This window comes from Charadrius vociferus, unplaced genomic scaffold, assembly GCF_000708025.1.
Source record: "Charadrius vociferus isolate BGI_N301 unplaced genomic scaffold, ASM70802v2 scaffold384, whole genome shotgun sequence".
NCBI lineage: Eukaryota > Metazoa > Chordata > Aves > Charadriiformes > Charadriidae > Charadrius > Charadrius vociferus.
In genome coordinates, this window is record NW_009648234.1 from 1,701,872 (window position 1) to 1,722,419 (window position 20,548).

Consider the following 20,548-nt stretch of genomic DNA (forward strand, 5'->3'; position numbering starts at 1 on the left):
GGCTGGAGGGAGGAGTGTAGGAGCTCTCGCGTCTCAAACACCAGCGTCAACACCATCCGGGCTGGGAGAGGTGGCTGCCGCTGTAGTTTGCTGTAGGGTAAAGGATTTACATTTAAAAAAATTCTGTATTCACTTCCTCTCTGCTTTTCTGTAAGTTTTTGTTTAAATCGGGAAATTTGTGTATTTTCCTGTGAGAAAGCATGCCTGGCCTTCCAAAAGCGCAATGTGGGCAAAATCTACTGGAGAAACAAAAGGTGTGTGCTGCTGCTTGAAAAGAAATCGATCTGAAGATCAGGGAAAGGACATTATTTATTTTGGTTAATGCAAAATAAGGTGTTCAGTTTTCACCATCTTAAACATCTGACTCTAAGTTTGTGTAAGTGGATCATGCGGCGGACACTGTAGCCCCGTCGATAACGAGCGGGCTGAGAGAGAGTGGCCTCCGGTCCTGGTTCTCTCCCGCACGTCTCTTCGGTGACTGTAAGTAAGTCACATCTCCAGTGGGCTCCTGGAGCCCTTCCGTGGCATCGTGTCACGAGGGGAGTGATGTGTAGACCTCTCTTACAAAATAATATGAGGTTTGTGTATGAAAAGAATTAGATACAGGCTTTTGGTGTTATGATAAATGTTTAATAGTTGGGTAAATGCCAATCTGATAAGGTGTTTAGTGAATTTAAATTCTATTGTTGACATTAATCCTTGAAGGAGGATTAAACTGCAGTGAACAGAAGATACTTCACTTCTGAATGACAATGCTCGCATTTCTTTTATGTTCATTAACTCGACCATTTTAATTAATGCATCTTATGTTTCCTGACTGTCCATCTGTAGCTGAGTGCAAGATGTCTGTGGAGGGGTGTCTGGGTACTTTTTCAAATTGGGCCTTTGTTTTCCAGAGCTTTCTTAAATGAACGCAAAGACAAAGCACAACAGAAAAACAGGCTCTTGTAAAAACAAAATTAACATCAAAAAAGATACTTCTGATTCTAGTTCGCTCGGTTTGATCAGGGGAATGAATAGATTATTAAGACTCAATATCCTTATATCATCTCCTGCCATCAGTACAGAGAGGAAGTAAGTATACAAATCACTAAATTGCTTCAAAGCTGCTTGGCAACTGCAAATTACAAAATTGATCATCCGACTCGTATTTCTTTCAAAGAAGAGAAGAGGAAGAAAAACAGTTCAGGATTATCACGAGGAGTAAATCCTGTTGCAGGCTATACTCTAACAGCATCACGGCTTCGTCAGAAAAATCACAATATGCAAAACATGCAATAGCAAAATTAATCGTAATAAAAACCAACTGTACTTCCCTTCAGCTTTGTCCTTTTCACTCCCTGTCATCCCCAGAGCAAGCCTAAATGTGAATAGAACTTAAACTCGGTTGTTTTTATCCATGAGTATTTCTGTACTCAAACAGATGATATTGACTGTGCTTGTGTTGAGTAGTCCTTCTTTCTTCTGGCTGGTTTGGGTAACCTGGAGCTGTAATAGAGGAAAACAAGTCACAAGTGGGGAGAGTTTGCGGGTCTTGCATATAAAACATTATCTCTAAAGGACTGCGTGGAGAGAACCTTCGGAGGATAATTAAATGTAGCTTAAAAATATCTTTATGTTCCATATCCATTAGCGTATCTTATCCTGGGCAGAGATAACCTGCCAAATTTTAACAATCTGTTTCTCCGCCTGAATATTCAGTGACTGTAGTAGGTTAGCAAGAGTGAAGTGAGGTTACGATTGTTTCAAGCAGCAGTCACGATCGGCATTTCTACGCCTACGTGGTATGAAATAGTGTATATAGTCCAATTTTTCTGTGGACTGTATACCTGCTGTACGCAGCCATAGGCAGTACCGCTGTTGTGTAACTGGGAACTTGGGCGTGCGGCTGTGTATTGCGATTTTAAGCACTGGAGGGCTGAGGCTGCTGTTGTGCGGCTTAGCTTTGCCTGCACACGTGGTTCCCTGCCCGACCACGAACCCTGCAAGGCACAGTGTGCTGCTCTGAGTCGGAATCCTCCAGTTCGAACTAACAGACGTACGTCTCTCACTCTCAATTTTTACGCTGTTTTTTTCCCCGGTCATTTTTCCCTTTGCTGTTTCCCCCGGTTACAGTGTTTGCTGTTTATTGTCCTAAATTAACGGCTGTCTCCACACTTTCTTCTTGTGATTTGTGTATACTTAGTGCTACATTATGTTCTTCCAGTAAGGACTGAATTTGGCAACTGCAACACTTAAACCAGTATGTCCTTCGTCTGTATTTCAGGAAGTGGATTCAAAAGAGGTAAACACTGAAACCTCTCTTCTTTCACAAATGTTTGTTTTTTGTAGAAATTGGGTAGCTTTCTGGAGATGCTCTTACGTTCTCAAACTTCTTGAAGAAGGATCCCTAGAAATTTTTGTCCCGATTTCAGTATATACCAAATCCTAAAAAAAAAAACCAAAAAAAAGGTGGGGGGCGTGGGCGGAGAAAAAGGGCAGTTTTGAGTCAGCTTATGCTGGTCTCTGTAGTTTCACAGAACTTTATTAGGCTACATTTTTATTTGCCTAGAGGAGAAGTTGGGTGTCATGGCTTGTCTTGAGTACTAGTACTGGTAAAATATTTTGTGATGGCTTTCTATTGATAAATACTGACTTGGCACAATCTCAGTATCTATCTTTGCCATGTTTTAATTTATTTTTACCAAAATGTGGGTTTTTTTTCAAGTGAAGATGTTGTCTGCCCCACCCCCCTCCCCTACACCTCCCCCTTATGCTGCAGGAAAAAGAAAAGGGAATTTATAACAAACTTTTCTAAACCTGGAGCGCTTCTGTTCGGAGCCTCTGGCAGGCTGTTTCTGCGGGTTTCACTCGTGTCCCCGGGGTGGGTACAGCTCCCTGGCTGCGGTACCTCTGACGGTGCAGCCTTCTTCCCTGCTGTGGAAGAGACGAGATTGCGTGCCGTGTGGGTCGTGGCTCAGCCTGGGACTGGGGGTTTGTACAGAAGACAGTAAGCACAGAAATCCCGTGACTACAGCTGCGGCAGGCTTCGTGTCAGGAGTTCTAAGGACACTAATATATTTGTCTTCCCCTTGAAAAGCAAACTAGTTTCCTATTGTCTGACCAACTTCTACCATCACCTGTGTTATTTCTGAATGTATTTGTTTTCCTGATCCATTTGGGTTTTGAGTGCCACAGTTGTCTCTGTTCAGCTCCTTACCCGTCTTCGTATCTGCGTCTCTTGGATTTGAAAATGGCTTTCTTTAAGCATTCTTTTCAAATTAGTATTAGCTCAAATTAAGCTTCTTTTTAATTTAAGTTCCCATCTGTCTTCTGCCTTGACTATTAAAATCAAGGCAATGGTCCGTTGTTTAGACTCCTGTGGGTGCTCCAGTGAAGAGACAAGTTGAAGGTCCATGCAGTGGTATGGATGACCCAGCCTATGTGGAGGCAATTAGATTATTAATTAATCTAATTGTCCCATAATTAATCTAATTGTCCCATAAAAGTCCTGTAAGAATAGGCTTGTGGCTCCCAGAAAAGAAGTTACATCTTTTTCATTGTAAAGTTATCTCTGTGTTTGTAAGGGGATGAAGAGACTTTTGGCTTAACCACAGGCAACTCAAACGTGCATTTGAAAGTTGCTCAGATGAGAAATTAAAAAAGGGCAAGAGCAGAGAGAGCTTTTTTAAAGTGATTATCTTGCAGTGAATTGACATGGTCTGATTAATGATTACACTGCCTAAACTGCCAATAAAACACACTGCTGCAGATAATATTTCTCAAGTCATTTATTATATTTGCAGTTCCTGTTAGCAACAGTGGCTTTTTCTCTGCACATTTTATTACTTGTAAGAGGATGGTAACACTGCATTGTTCTAAAGGTTATTGTGGTTGTAGATATTAGAATGCTAAATTCCCTCAATTAGGGTGTTCTAATATCATCAAATAGTACAGTAGCTCCACATAGACTATTTTGCTTAAGATTTTGCTTAAATTTCCTCATTTAGATATATGAAATTTCTTCTTGGTGCTCCTGAGTGTTATGGAAGAACTTTGCACGTGGTTCCGAGAGGGAGCTGCTTTTGCCAGTAAGGGGTTAGACTGAGATTTAGGAGTGCTACATACATGTCCTCTCTCTGCCACAGACTTTGTGAGGGTCCCTAGGCGAATCATTTATTCTCACATTTTCCCCATTCTCCAAATTCTTCTTGAAAGGATGGAAAAAGGAAGGAAAATCTCAAAATGGCACTCAGAATGTTTTTTACAGGTGGCAAAGTGGGACATGGAGAGACCGGCTTTTTCAAGACAGCAAAAAATCATCGAATGGTTAAAGACCATCTTGTTCCACCCCCCTGCCCTGGGCAGGGCCACCTCCCCCCAGCCCAGGTTGCTCCAAGCCCCGTCCAACCTGGCCTTGAACACCTCCAGGGATGGGGCAGCCACAGCAAATGAGCTGTCCTTTGATCTCTGGGAGATGAACTTTTGCTTCTTACATCTCCTTTCTGTAACCAGAGGATAAGCTGTCCTTTCTGAAACGTGCCAGATGTTTGCTTCATTATGCAGGTGTCTCATATCGTAGCGTGGTGCTAGCTTTCCATTTTTAAGAGCTCTTGAAATCACTTGTTGGAGGTATGAAATTGCTGAGCGTCTCTTCTCTTTTCTGTATTAAGCACTGCAGCACAAAGGAGAGCACTGTGTCCCATCCCTGCCATCTCATCGTCTCCTGTGCTGCCGCTTGTCCCAAACAATTGTTCCTCTAGTGAAGTCAAAGTCAAATATTCTGTGTTTATAGAAGCATCTTTAGGTGCAGCAGGTAGGCACCATCTACAGGCTATTAATGGTTTTTCAAAATAAACTATTTGTCCAGAAAGTCAGCTCTTAGAGCTTGTTTGGTTTGGGTTGGGTTTTCCCCCCCTCCTTTCTTTCTGCTTTCTTCTTCTTTGTTGAGAAACTTTTGCTTCTTAGTCATGAACAAGGGATAATGGAACAACCACTATTTTCTGCAATCAGTAAATAATGTAGAGCTCAAAGGGAGGAAATAGGAAAGCTATTGAGAGAAGTAAATGAAAATGGAATTACATTGCTTTACAAGATGCAGATATACCAAAAGCGGTTTTAGACACAAGAGGCAATACATTCTGTCATTTGTATTTAGGTCTTAGGATGGGTTGATGCTTTTTGCTTTGTTTTAGTATTAACTCTTTATTAAGATCTCTGTCTGTCATGGATTTCACTGTTTTATAAGTTGCAAAGAGCTTTTTATTAGAGTTTTTAAATGAGCTGTCCTTTCACAGTGATGAGAAGAGGCAGAATACAGAATGGATGAGAAATACAATTAAAACGCACAGATTGTGCATCCCTGAAACTACGTTAGGCTGACACATCCTGCCTGGGCAGTGTACTTTAGGGGAGGAGGAGAATGCAAAGATTTTCTGCAGCTTTTATTCAAGCGCTTGTCTAGACGCCTTCAGTGGCAGTGCATGGTGCCTCCATGGGCTCTGGTCATCGACAGACCACTTTGCAAAATGGGAGATGATACAATTTTTCCTGAGATTTAAAAATGAGACACAAAGCAATGAGGTAGCTTGACCGGAAATGCAGAGCAGAGGAAGTATCCCGAGTTGCCCAGCGGAGATGTCTGTGCAGCGTGCAGGTTAAGTGGTTGCTTGACGTGTAGCATAGAAGTGTGAAACAGCCACCGAAAAGACCTGTTCCTTTACCTCAAAACCTGCGTGTTCTTGCTGAAGACCGACAGTTCACCTTGCGTCTTGGGAGAAGAGATTTAGCCTTCGGAGAAGTGTCAGCAAAGGAAAGCTTCTGTAACCTTGGCTGTACTTACGCCTCTGCTATTGCTTCCAAGAAGAACAGAACAGAGCGCCAGAATTTGCTGCTTATTGAGAGGGGTTTAAATAGTCAACTCCCATTTATGTTTTCTCAGAAATAGCTCTGAACAGAAACACTACCCGGGAAATGGAATTTGCTCTGGGCTTATCTTTTTATTGTGACTTATAGGACTTCTGCCAGGTAAATGTTTGTGGACTCACACAGGTCCGAAGATTGCTGCTATCATCTTGATGACAAAAATATGGGACTTTTATTCGTGCCTTCTGGGAGCCATAAGGTTAAGAAAATGACTTAGATTTTTTTCTTCATTTCCCAGAGTGTTTTTTGAAGTGAGAAATACACACATCAGTCGTAGAAACACTGATCAGAGCCCTGCCCTATCTCACCCCTCCAAATGTAACGACTAGAAAAATTGCCAGCCAAGCTAAAAGGGGAGGGAAGAAAAACTAGTGGGGTGAGTGGAGGACACTTTTAGCTCCTTAAAATTCAACCTGTGCTACAGAAATGGTTGGGGACTCAGTTAACTGGTATTTTCTAGCCAGTTCTCTTCCTGGTCTGCCAGATCACCATGTGTTCCTAAATATCCTGCATGTTTTTGACCATCTCTTCCATTATTCCATGTTTTGAAGTATGTAGAGATTGAGGACCCATCCATTTGTAGCAGTCCAGCTCCGAGTTATTTATAAGGAGTCAGATTTCTGTCTGGTGGGTACATGATTAATAATTTGGGGTTACTGAAGATGATTCCTGTTTGGTCCCCATCTGGGAATGCATGGGTCACATAGGAGGGTCTCAGTCCTGGCAAATTACATGGCAGTCATGGCAAAAGTCACCATCTCTGTTGGTAAAAGTGTAATATGTATCCCCCGTCCTAAATATCTGCTAAATTCTATATTTTTTTCCTTGTATGTGAGTCTCAGATTGGTTCTGCCTTGGGATTTTAAAGGTCATGTAATAACGTTAAAGCGTCTATAGAATAGTTGCAACCTAGCTAGATTTCATCACAGTTTTTATTTGTATTGGCTGGGCTTTTGATCTTTTAATCTTGCCCAAGAGTAAGTGGCAAAATCAGTCAGAATAATTCTCCATGTACTATTAATACTTGTCACTAGTTGGCAGTGACAATTCACTTTGAGCTCCCAGTGCATGGGAGAGAAAGGACACTGTTCTGACACGTAACAAATAATCCTTTTGGGGGAAAAAAGGCAAACCTGCCTTTCTTTTGCCTTCATGTTTAAAACTGAACTAACTACCAAGAGCAATTAAGTGACTTATAGGTCCAGAAAGAAGGAACGCAATAGACGGGCAGTGGGGGGATAAGACCTCACTGTTCAGCAGATGTCTGCTGGAGACAGGCTCTTCCTCGGCGCGCAATTAGAGCAAAGGTGACCTACCCCCATGGATCACAGCATGGCTCATGTGTACTCAGAAAGCTTTTTTCCCCTTTGGAGCCTCTTACTGTGCATAGTTCTCCAACATGAACAAACAGCTTGATTTACTTATGGTTTTCCATCTCTCCAATGTAACAAACAGCAGCACGCAGTCCCGCGCCCCGAGCTGAGGATGCAGCCAGTGGTCCACACGCCCTGAGAGGAGGAATGCTGATGCGATCTGCAGATGTTTCGTGCGTAGCAGTTGTCAGCGTTGACAAAGCATTCTGCTAAGTGAGAAGGAATCATCGGTTTGTGTTCTGCACACATCTGTAGCTAATGCCGGGGTAGGTCCAGGTTCCTTAACCGATGCTAGTAATAGCAGTGTGAACGTGGGGACATGCAGTCTTTTTAGAGGATTTTTTTAAAAATGTGTTTTATGTACTTCATGGAGAGTTACGTTGTTCTGTAAGTTGCTGTCTCAGAGACAGACTTTTGGGGAATTTTAAAAATTTTTTAATTGATATAGCATTGAAGGATCTTAGAACAATGGAAATACACATTGGCTATTGCCTATCAAATGTTTAGTATTTTCAATGCAAAAAAGAACAAAAAAATGGTCCACTTAATGAAATTATAGAGAGTGGGAAGTGGTTTTGGTTTTTTTGGTCTTCATTATGTTGAAGTTTACCTTGGAGCTGGAGGCAGAGTAGTTGTGCAGCAAAAAAATAAAAAACACTTGGGAAGAGGGTAATTACAGTTATTAAGCAGTTGGCTAGTCGCTGCACTTCTACTGCGAAGCTTTTGTCTTTGCAGTGTCTACCTGTCTCACTGGTAATTAGTTGTTTAAGGTGTGAACCCAGGTCTCCCATTTAAAATCAGTGGAAATACTTTCCCTGCATCTTGCTATAAATGTTTGATCCTGTAAGAGCCTTTGATTTATGGGCCTGCCGCTGGTTTCAGTGAGCGTTCTGCGACCGCGGAGCTTCCAAGACGAGTCTCAAACTGTGGCAGATAGCTTGCATGTTAATTCTGTAGTGTGTTTTGGTTGGTTTGTTTGGTTTTGGTTTTGATGTGAGGTTTTTGTGGTGGATTTTTTGGTGTATTTATTTTTTTTTTTTAAGTGAATAACTGGAGTGTTACTGTGCTTGTATTAAAGATAAGTACTGGAGTGCAAAAACAAAACAAGTCACTATCTCAAGAGTGACTAACCACTCCTCCGTGACCAATTTTGCAATATATTTAAAGAAACATGATTTTCAAAAGAATAACACATTGCAACAATAGGAGAAGCGTTAGATTCCCACCTTGGGTGCTTACAGAACACTAAGTACATGAACTGGGTATTATGGTTTATTCATCTCCAAGAACAGGAGGGTTGGGTTCTTCATGTGAATTATGAGAATTTTTCCTTCTTAAACATCAGGAAAAATGTTATGCAAGCCCATAAAATTCTTCAAGAGTCTTGACTAGTATAGCAGCAAATGCCCAGCCCTTAGACTGTGCAGAAAACAGTCCTATGAATGTAGAACTTACAGAGGGTCAGAAACAGGATTCTCAAATAGGTTAAACAGGAGTTTCACTGAAGGCAGTGAAGTCCTGTTTTCCAAGGCAGGTTCCTGTTGAATCAATGAAAAATAGTTTTTCAGCTAATGTTGGTTTCAGAAATCTGTAGTTCACTGCTGCAACGTTCCCAGATTTGTCTTTTAATTAACTTGCCCGCGTGATCTCTCACATTCTAGACATCAGAGATTTTTCCTGGAATAAGGAAATACTAAAAAGTTATTTGCGGCCGTTCAGTGTTTCCTCCCGTAATGGATTCTGTGGCACTTAGCATGCACTTACCTCAGTTTTTATCTCACTGCCCATCGCCCTAGTATCTGAGTTCTTCCCATCAAAAGTAAAATCTCTAAAATTCCCTGAAACACTGATGATGAGAATGGACAGGTTGTTTGCTTTAGAAAAGCAATAAAGAGAAATCCAAAAAGGCAAAGCTTAATGAAGAGAAGGCAGTGCGTTTTGGAGAATTAATGCTCACAAACCAAGTTGAAAAGATGGGTTTTGTATGTTGGATCTGAAAGAGATAAGGACTTTTTAATTCATTCATTTTCTAGTGTCATAGATTTTAAAGGGAAGAGTCTGTTTTTCCATTTGGTGACGTAACAGAGCTGGTGGGATTTCTTCCAGGCAAATCGCTTATGGTGATCTCTTTGAGAATTGCCACTGGAGCGGAGCAGGTCCCATAGAAGTTCCTCTCTCCAGCTAAGACAAATTTCTTCTCATTTACTGTTCTGTAGGAAGCCAGGCGTCTGGGAGGGGCCGCAGCTGCAGCACAAAGTGGCCGTTCTCCCGGTTACGGGGAACGACAGTCACACGTGGAGTATCTATGTGAAGACTTTGAGGTTTTAAAGACCTCTGTTTGCATTGCCTTTGGACCACGTTGTCTTATACCTGAGGGACTATAGCGTCCTATGGAATTTATGGAGCACTTCAAGCCCACAGTTTAAAAGAGAAGTGCCCACTACTGCTTTGAAGACACCTATCAATCTTTTTGCTCGTGACCCCAGTGTTTCCAGTATCTGCCTATTTCTTCTGATAATTGGTGGGCTTGTCCTTTCAGCAGGTCCTGTAAGCTAAACCTGTTCTATAATCCATCCTTTTCGGTTGGAAGACTGAGGCGCAGAGATCCCGAGCTGCTTCTCTGAGAAGAGCACCTGTGATAAAAATGGCACTTGAACTCAGGTCTCCTGTTCCTTAGTCCTTTGAATTTAACCAAAGCTGCTGCTTTAAACCAAGCCCTCTCTGACCTTTTCAAGAGATCTCAAAAGTTTACTTACCCCTGGGGGTATTGGGACGCTTAATTAATGTTTGTAAAGTGCCCCGAGTTCTTTGGATGAAAGCGCTTTGGATTATTAATATTAATAATAACAGATGAGCCCCTGAAACATTCTAGTACAGTAGAATGAATTAACGTGAAGCAAGCAATCAACAACAACAAATCAAACCAGTAATGCCGTCACAGCCTCGGGCAACGCGTACAGCTGGTGGTCTGATAGATGTGACAGATGAATCCGCTGATATTCTCTTCAGTCATTTCCATTGTAAATTAAACTGTCTCCCATGTCCTCATAACTGCAGTGTTGCAGCCAGAAGTCACCTGCAGCATTAACTTGCTTTTTCCAGTTGAGGGTGGGTTTTTTTCTTTTTTAAAATCATCTTCTACAGGTCATATTCAGACATGACATAAGCTGATCCATAACTTTGTGGGGTACTTTTCAGGGACTTCCAAAAGCTGTGGCAGATGGGGCACCGTTCCCATAGTCCCGTTGGCCCGTGTGCCCCAAGAGAGACATTCCTTCTGCAGTGCTTTCACCACAGTTACCTGGTGCACATACCCGTGTGGAGGCATCGCTCCTTCTACAGAAACACCAACAAGAAAAATAACCAGAGACACGAAGGCACGGAGACCAGATGACTCGGCCGATGCCTTTCAGTATATCAGAGGAAGGGTGGGATATAGGGTCCCTGGTCTGTGTCGAGTGTTCTAGGTACTAAACTGTGGTATTTCAGCTGCTGTGACCTCCTTGCCTTGCACAGGAGCGTAGAAGAGCCCAAAAACAACTGAGAGTGAAATCCACAGTGCCCTTTTCATATAAGTAGACATCAAACTAATAGAAAACAGCTGCTTCGTAATTGCACAATCTTGCTTTTCTTTCAGTTCTCTCTTCCTTCTATCATCAAAATGCAATGACACTATATAAATTTTTGTATATACATCACAAGCTGAAAAGCTGCCATAACCTCATAATAAAAATCTGTTATGTAGAAAAATAAATGAGGAAGCCTTAGGGCAATTTTCCTCAAAAAAATATGGAAGGAATGTATATTTTCTTGGACTATTGAACAGAGTTGGACTGTAAAGGAAAGAGCGTTAATGATTTATGCAAGGTTTATGGAAGAGGGACTGTGTATTTTGTGTGGTACCTGTACCAAAGAGCAATCAGTACTACTGTAATTGCCATTGGTCATAATGGAGAGTTTTACTCCATGGAAAATGCTGAAATTTCAGGAAGAAACTTCATTTGTTGTTAGAACACCAAATGAACGAACACCAAACTGTTCTTACATTGGATTTGTATGAGTGTGGGAAAGAAAAAGGGAACGGCGAAGGAAGGAACACATGTAATTAATTTTCAAAAATTACTAGTATTCGTCCTGAATTTCTGGGAGACGTGATCACCGGGGTTACACGTAACAGCAAGGTATCCGGCAACCTCATTTGAGAACTATTCTATTTTTTCATCTGGGTAACTTTTGCTTCTCTGTGTGAAACCTTTTTTGGTTTAGCAGGCTTGGCATTTTGCAGGAGCTGACCCTGAATTGTGCTGTTTTAATTAAGATAACATGTATATGGAGTGAAGATCTAACGGGGGATGAACAGTTACTTTTAACCTTCCTGCCTCTTCTCTTCCCAACAGTATCTATATCAGCTCTGAATATAGAGTTGTGAAAATCCCTTGTTGTCTTTTTAAGGGCTGATTGCTTATCCCCTTGGCCCATTTTTCGTGTGTTTTTTCCAATGTGATCATGCAAAATCTCACGTTCGCCTCAGTACACTTCACCTGTCCGTATACCATTAAGCTCCATCGCTGTGTGCGTCCTGGCCTTCGTTCTGTGCTGAATAAGCTCAATGAACTTGTTATAACATGATAGAGCAAAACAAACCCCGTGTCTTGATGGGTAATATTTGGAGGAGGCCAAAGGGAGGGGCACTTTCTCCTTTGGTTCAAATATCACTAGTTCTAGTGAATGAGAGGTAAACACTGCAACGTGGCATAAACAACTGAAAAAGCACTGTTTTTCTATCTGTGGGAAGGATTTATTCGTTTATTTGTTTTTTAAGTGGACATGTTTCTATCTCTCCTATTCTTATTGCCCAAGGATTGTTCTTGCTCGTCTTGACTACAGCTCACTGGAGCATACAGAGTGCAGTCCCCTCTCCTTTCCGGGCCGGCGCTCCAGCGCTCTGGGGCTCTGGAAGTTGGGGTGAAGTGTCCTACAACTTAACGCCTATTCCTTTGCGTTGAAAAATCCCTTGTTTCAAGGAATCTTTCAGCCTCTTCAGGGCAGCAATTCACACCACAAAGTGTAAATTCTTCTTTACAGTGTTTTCTGTGGTGAAATAATTTGCTTGTTGACACGTTAGGGCATTTATTTAATGAGACAGGGCAAGCCCTCTGCTGATGCATTTCACCACAAACTGATTGGAAATAAAGTCGCTAAAGTGACGGGGCAAGATATTAAACCTGTAATTATGGTAGTGGCCAGCTTTTCACCCAGGACACCACCACTGGCAAGCTTGTGCATTTCCTCACTCAATATAATTTCCAATTTTTTCTGAAGTAATGCGCTGTTGTGGGTTATCTATTTCCACAACCTGATTTCATCTCGTCTTTGCATATGCAGCAATATATATGGTGTTTCTTTTCATATTATTTATTCCTTTTTTGCTATATTAAGGTTTGGCAGCAAGTAGTCCAATTACTCGGTTAGGTTCTTGTTTTTCTGGGTTCTAATTCCAGCTGATAACATCTTGAGATCTTGGATATTTCCTTTTCTTTTTTTTTTTGCTTTTTTTGCAAGTAAAAATGACACTAGCTAGAGAATTCTTCTTTTCCTTCAGCTGTTCCGTTAGAAACCAGCCCCATTCTTCCTGCCTTTTAGTTCCTAAAAATAAGAAACTTAATAAGGAAATTAAAAATCAATGCTGATTAGTTCATGTTAAGGATTCCTCTGCTATTTAGTTGACTTTGGCATGTGTGTCTTTGAATTTTAATTTAGTCAAACATATGCCTGTTGATTAAATTGCAAATATGTGGCACCTCTTATTTGAAGATAACAGTGTCACTTTTTGCTTAGTTTTGCAATACCCTTGTCTGTCTGTTGAGATGGAAACGTAAGGAGTGCAGTGCGGAAAGCCTGAGTGGTCCACTGCATACATCGATAAGTCAAATGTCATGTCTAGCGGGAAAGGCAATGGGCAGTGGGACGGCCTCAAGAGAATCCCGATCTTCTTGTAGACACAAACACAGTGCTTCATCTGTATTTGATCCGTTAGAGAAATGGCTCCCATCCCACTCCTCCTCTGACTTACCCTGCCGCTCTTCTGAACAGCTTTCTGCTCTTCCCCTGTTTTTCAACAGCCCGTGTACAGCTGTGTCCTTCTGCCCACAGTTACCCTTCCACAGGTGCAGTCAAAGGACTCCTCAGTTTGCTACTGATTTGCTCAATCTTTTTTTTCTCTTACATTAGCTGTCTTAACATGTCAGCTATTTTTTTTTTCTTTTTATTTATCAAGTCTGCGATTCAAGGAATTTTTTCCAAATGTATTTCAGATAACGCACAGCCATGGTTAACTTTTTCCTTTTTTTCTATTGCTGCATGAGTTGCTAGTTTAGAGCAACTAAGATTCCCCATAGTTTGATTTTATTCTGTCATAGTATGCAAATCTGTTTTTTCCTTTGAGGTCATGCCAATCTGTCCTTTCTGGATTTCTTTTTTTTAATTTGAAGCAGTAAATAAATTGAACACATGCTAGAACAAATGTTGGAAGTCACTTCGATTATTAGCCAGCATATAAACAAACTATGGCAACTGATGTATTCAGAGATGCTTAAGATACAGGTTTATTTTCTACTGATTTGTAAGAAGTATTTCATATGTATTCATTGACTTTCCAGTTGGGGAGTTTGATAAAAAGCTGCTCCTCGAGTTCAGCATTTTTCCAAAGATCAAATCCAGCCATTTTTTGGTATTTGAAACAGTTCTGAAGTCATGTGGCCGCCTAAATAAACCCCAAATTCAGGATCCTTTTAAATCGCCTTCTGACAGCAGTCCTAACTTCAGGCACTCAAATGTTTACTAGTTTAAAAAAAATAATTGTGGTGTGGGAAGACATGACTGTTATTTTAAACAATTCTAGCCAACACAGATTGGCTTTTAGCAACATCGTGTTCAGGATAATCAGGATGATTACATGAATATCCAGTGGTTTCTATTTGAATATTAAATAGCCTCAAATTCAGCAAAGGATCTTCCATTGCATTATTGGTAAACTCTTTTTTTCTTCATTTCTTAGTATTTGAAGTGCAGTAGAAAAAGTAAAGTGGGCTGGGAGGCGTCTGAAGGCAGAAGCGTATCCCTGTCCTTCAATCTTGTGGCAAATAATTGGGCCCTGAAGGAATTGGCTCTTCGGTTGTACTCTCGGCTGTAGTACGTGTGTGTTGGCTGTTTCTGAGAGCTGCCTCCCAGCGGGGCGTTTTGGCAGGAGCTCCGAGGACTGACACCGCGAAGGAGGGGGGGAACAGTGCTCTGAGTCGAGGGGTCCAGTTAACATGAGCTAGAGCCCCAGTCGATGGAGACACCCACAAGGGAAAAAACTCCAAACATTTTAGTAAATTCCGTTTTACTCTTAGGAAGGTAAATTCACTGTCAGGTTTTTATCGTTCACCCTACACAGAGTTGGCTACATGTCACTCTTATTAGCCTTTAAACCTTTTCGACAAGCTATTTCGCTCTACTCGTATGTGTATAATAATCCACGTAACCAGTATGCATTTGGTTTGTTGGGGTTTTTTTGGTTTACTGAGGCGTTGCTGATTAAAATTTAGCTGGAGTACAGGGAAATCTTTCACAAGTACTCACTAATTTAGGAGTATAGGTCTCATTTGTGACAGTGATGGTGATGCTGGGGAGACCGGCGGGGTTGGATGGTCCACGTGGAGGTCAAAGTAGTAGTGAACAACTGAAGAGACAACTCACCGCTTTCAGGGGCGATGCACCATACCTGACTGCTTTGGGCTAAGTGATTCAGGCGTAGTAACATTTGCATTCTGTTCCTTGTACCTAAACTCCGCTTACTCTGCTGTTTCCCCGTTTGTAAAATGGTAGAAATCGTTTTACTAATGATAGATCGTAGTAATCGCGTCCCTCCCCTGCACAGCCGTTGTTGATCCTGGTGGAGGGACATGCGGATACTCCGTACAAATGGATGACAGTTTCCTGGAGCCTCAGGAGAATTTTCTTACTGCTCACGTTGTGTTTGGAAGTTGACCTGTGCCTCCAGACAAACACCTCTGTGTAGCCAAAAGCAGAAAATCCTTGATCCTGCATAGTCATCCACTTTCTTCAGCGAGTCTTAGCCCCGCGTGGGGGTCCACTCGCTAGATTCAAAATGTAGGCCTGTTTTAATGCTGAGTGTTATAATAAATGGTGAATGTTATTTTACATTCAGGTACTTTTACAAGCCTCTTTTCATGCAGTTCTTCCATATTTTCAACTAACAACACCCGATTAAGCACTTGAATCAGTGCTGCCCTCAGCAGAGATGTAATTAAGCAGGTGTTTAAATCCCTTGTTACATTCATCTCTTATATTTTTCTTTCCTAATCTACCATTACTATTCCTGTCCAGAAAAATAATGGGAAAACAAATGAATCCTGAAACGCTGGCTTTGGGCTTGTAAGGGTCAAACTATATCAGCCCTGGAGAGTAGATCTATGGAATCTAATCAAATTTAGGTGAAACAAAGCAGATTTAACTAGAGGCTGCTGGAAAACGGCAGTGAATGGCAAAACATCGCTCCTCCAGGAAGGAAAACAGTTAAATGGAATAAAAATCCACTTCCAAAAGGGCATTATGTGGCACTTTTCCCGACTAATGGCTTGAATGCTGTAATTCAGAATGCTCAAAAAATGCATACATGGCCTGGCCATAAAGAGAATAGGGAAACAAAGAGGTTGCTAATTCAATTACAGATGTTATAGATCAAGCTCTTTGCTATTCATCCAAATGGAAATTTACACTAAATAACATTATCATGAATTGGCTCAGCGACTTAATGGACTAAGACTCTCACATCTAACAGTTTGCCTGGTCTCTACTAGGTCTTGAAAATTATCTCTCTTGTGGATACCTTTAACCAAGCCCCAGTATACTCTTGTTACAGAATAAACAGAATAAAGTCACAACATCATTTTCATTACGTTCACTTAGCTAATAGAAGCATTAAGTCCTTTCTGTGTCAGGTTTGATCCTGTTGTGCTTATGGCCATAGCAAGAGATACGGCATCTTTCAGAGGATGCGTGATGCCCATGGACAGCTAAACTTCTTTAAAAAATCTGGGTTTGGATCTTGGTGACTTCTGCATTGGGAGGTGCTTAGGAAGAGCTGTCTGAAGGCAGATGGGACTCTTTACCTTAGGGGGCTCTTACCAGCATGTTACCTGACGGGAGGGAGTAAAAATGATGGATCCAGACTCTTGCGAGTGGTTTCCAGTCACAGGACAAGAGATACTGGGTGAAAACTGAAATACAGGAAATTCTATTTAAACGTAAGAAAAAACTCCTTATTTTGAGAGTGGCCAAACACAGGAACGTATTTTCCAGAGAGGCTGTGGAGTCTCCATCTTGGAGATATTCAAAACCTCACTGGAAGTAGTCATGGGCAGTCTGCTCTAGCTCATCCTGCTTTGAGCAGGGGTTTGGACTTGGATGATTTCCAGAGGTCGCTTCCAAACCACAGCTATGCTGTGGTTCCGAGATTTAAGAACCTAATCCATATTGAAAGGCAATGAAGATAAGTGTCCTAGACTTGTAAATGGCTTTTAAAAATGAGTCTCAAGCTCGTTAATCAGTTACAATGCTGAGTGGAGGAGTAATGTAATACCCTGAAAAAAATTGTGTTCAAGTTCTGCGCAACCTTCAAAAAGCTTACACATAAATGTATGGTTCTGGTGCTTGATATAAAACACTTGAAAACTTTTCTAGTTTGCTTTTAAATCCCCGACATACTTCGATTTGTACAACTATTACTTAACACTTAAAATAGCCTTAATTCTGTTTGTTAAATTTTGAATCCTAGATGAAGTAGCAAAATAGCACATTTCTGCTTAGTTCCATGATTACTAAATACAGGCTGTGAAAGACTATTGATGAAGAGTTCATTGCTTTAAAAGGTTACTTTCCTAAAAATAAAAAGGAACCAAGCAATGTTTGCTGTGCCAAGGCTCATTTCTTCTGCCTACCAGGGACAATAAACATGCGATTTGAAAGGTCATTGGTTCTTTTGTATGCTAATAAACAATTAGCATGGCTGGGGGGGAGGATGTGGCATCAACTTCTTTAGAATGTATTTCTGAGCAAATTAGCCATTCATGACAAGTTAAGAATACTGAGGCTAACATCTCCTGCATGATTTCTTAGCCATCATTTCAGCCTCTGAAAATATTGCTGTTTAATCAGCTCTGGCTAACAATTATTTTTCTCCTTGACAAGCACCTTCTGGGACTTCAGTTCACCCCTGAGATTATTATTTTTTTTATTGTAACATTTTATAGCTGATAAGGAAAAAGGATTTAGAAAAAGAAAATAACTGACTTTTCCTTCCAGGCAGTTATGATGTTGTATGCATATGAAATATATGTGCACAGAATCTAAATTTGATGTTACTCCAGTCATTTTATTGCAGTGGTAGCGGTGGAGTTTCACACATTCGTGTTTTTACAATCCTCCCTCCTCACCCCCTCACATACGCACTGCTGCCACGCAAAAACTGACCATCTGCTCAACGTTTAGAAAGCAAAATAACTGTGATTGTGGGGGGAAGCACCGAACTTGCTGAACGCCAGATACCGCAGCTTAAATAGTACCCACAAAAGATTTGCTCTTCCTATTTCTGAATTGCTCAGGAACATCTGCAGGCTAGCAATCAATTTTTTTATTTTCCTAATCATTGGAAAACACATTTTAGACTTCCTGCAATGACTTTCACCTGTCTTATTTCTTTACTTGGCTTTCATATTAGTTCTGCCTGCCATTTTTTGGATGCCAAAGGATATTCTTTTACTAAGTTTCCAGAATACAGGAACATTGAGTCAGGATTTTTTTTTTTTTTCCTGAATGGCAGAATAGCTGCTGCTGCACGAATAAGTGCAACTAAGTGGGGTGGCGGGGAAAGCCGGGAGTGTCAGCGGGTGGGCTCCAGGTACGCCTGCTGCCTGCCCACAGCGTTCTTGTTAGAGCTGGTGGGGCAGGGGGGAGGTTGGAAACCCATGTAGATCTGCAGCTCCTCTTGCTCCTGAGAGCATCTGGCTGACATTGTCCTTCTTGCTCTGTCCCTCCAGGCTTTCTCCAGCGTGCTGCGGAGTCCGTCCTTTTCAGCTCGGAAGCCTCAGGAGGATTACCCAGCACAACCTTTCTCCCAGGCTTAGGAAACACGCGGCTCTGAACATGGGGGCAAGCAGGGTATGTACGCAGTGCATTATTTTTTTTCCTGGATGTGAAATGAGCTTTGTATATTCTCATCCCAAATTGGGGAGCAAGCTGTGCGTGTACTAGAGCTGGACAGGGTGGAATGACTTCTGTGCCTGAGAAATCTCAGACAAATGATGAAATGTTAGGAAACCCACCTGGTGAAGCAATAGGGCAGAAGACTCACGCGTATTCAGGTGAGTGTGCACATAGGGATGTTCCAGGTGCGTCATGGCAGAAACAGAAGGGCCTCAGTTAGCAATAGCTTTGTGGAACGTACAGCGTTGACTCAAGTCAAGGAGACGAATACTGCCAGTCTGGCACGTTATCTTCTGCAGTTACTACACCTACAAATACTGCTCAAGACAAACATTAGAAATAATGATCATTATCTTTTGAATAGTTTTGTATCTCCTTCTTTATGCAGCTCCTTTAGTCAACAAAAATATTTAGGTACTTGAGTTAAATAGGCTTCGCCTTTTGTTTGTGGGAGATGCTTGTGTAGCATCAAAACAGCATCTCAAATATCTTTAACTGATTCTGTTACATTGAAGCTTTCTGTTTACAATTGGATGTTGATGGTACAGGGATCTAACTTCTCTTGCTTTTCTTTGTTTATTTTTAATTAACTTTTTTATTGTTTTCAGCAAACAAAGCAATGAAATTATAGCAGTTAGAGAACATAAGTGAACAGAGATACAGTCCTCCATAAACAATAAACAAGGGAGCGTTTCTTAGGCAAGGTTTGCACCACTCACTACCATACGTGAAAGCACTACATGGCTGATGGCACAGAAGCCACCAAAAGAGATAAATGATTGGGCATTTTGTAAATGAATTAACTTGGTAACCGTGATATGCAAGAGATACAAAGAAATTGTTCTACATGCCAAAACTTTCCCAAATCCTAATAATAAAACCTGAATTTAGATTTCATTTATAAATTGGTTTTAAAGGATTAATACAAAAGTGAACAGGCTATTGATTTTCCATCCTAGGAAGGTTTCTGAGATTGCTAAAAGTTTGGACATGAAGATAAAGCAGATTTGCAGACTTCTTGTAAAGCTGGAGGGTGTGGGAGGGCATAGACAAACACACAGAAGCTTGACCAGTTTCCATCCCCTAAACAGCATGTTGATCCAGGAACTCTCTGGCAGTGGAAGCCTGAACTTCAAGCCCTTGTTCAACTTGATTCAGGCTGCTTGGCTTCTATGCTTAATCTAGCTAGTACATGCTTATTAGCTACCTTAATAAATAGTTACTTATAGGTTTAAAGACTTAGAAGAGACCATTCTATCGTTTTGTTTGACCTCTTTACAAAGTAGGTCACAGAATCGCCATATTAATGTCAATTGATTGCTGTAATTAAAGGATCAAATCAGTGAAGACGTTGCTTAGAACTGTGGGTTACAGTCACATCTAATAACTTTTCTGGATCGACTGCTACTGGTGCTGCCACTATGCTAATAAAATCTGTTTATCATTGGTAAACTAGTCCTAGAACCTCTTTTTAATGAATAATAATTCTTAAAGCGAATTCAGAGATGGTCAAAGGTGGCCTCTAATTTTGATTACTCTATGTGCAGCTTAAGATAGCTTAGGCCTTATTTCAAATGAATTACTCCCAAATCTAACTCAAATCAGTAAGTGCTCATTACCTGCACGGGCTTCAAAGACTAGGCACAACGTACTTAGCGCTGTACAACCATGGAAGAGTGAACTGAACATCTACAAACAGCTGGAAAATAGAGGGAATTTTCATCCGGAGATTTTGAAATTTTATTTAGGGGAGATACTTTAGAATTTCCTGTGTCACAAAACAGAGATTTGTCTTTTCCTTTGTTTTAGACTGTAATCTTGAAACACAGTGGTCAGGATGAAAGTTTTGAATTAGCCAGAAACAACTTGATTTGTTGGACGGTTCTTTCTATTGAAAAGTCAAGTTAAAAACTTTTCCCGTTGCTCTGGCTAGAGGCAGCCTGTGAAAATGAAATTACGCTGTTCTCTTATATATTTCTTCAGCATTTATGATACTAGCAAGG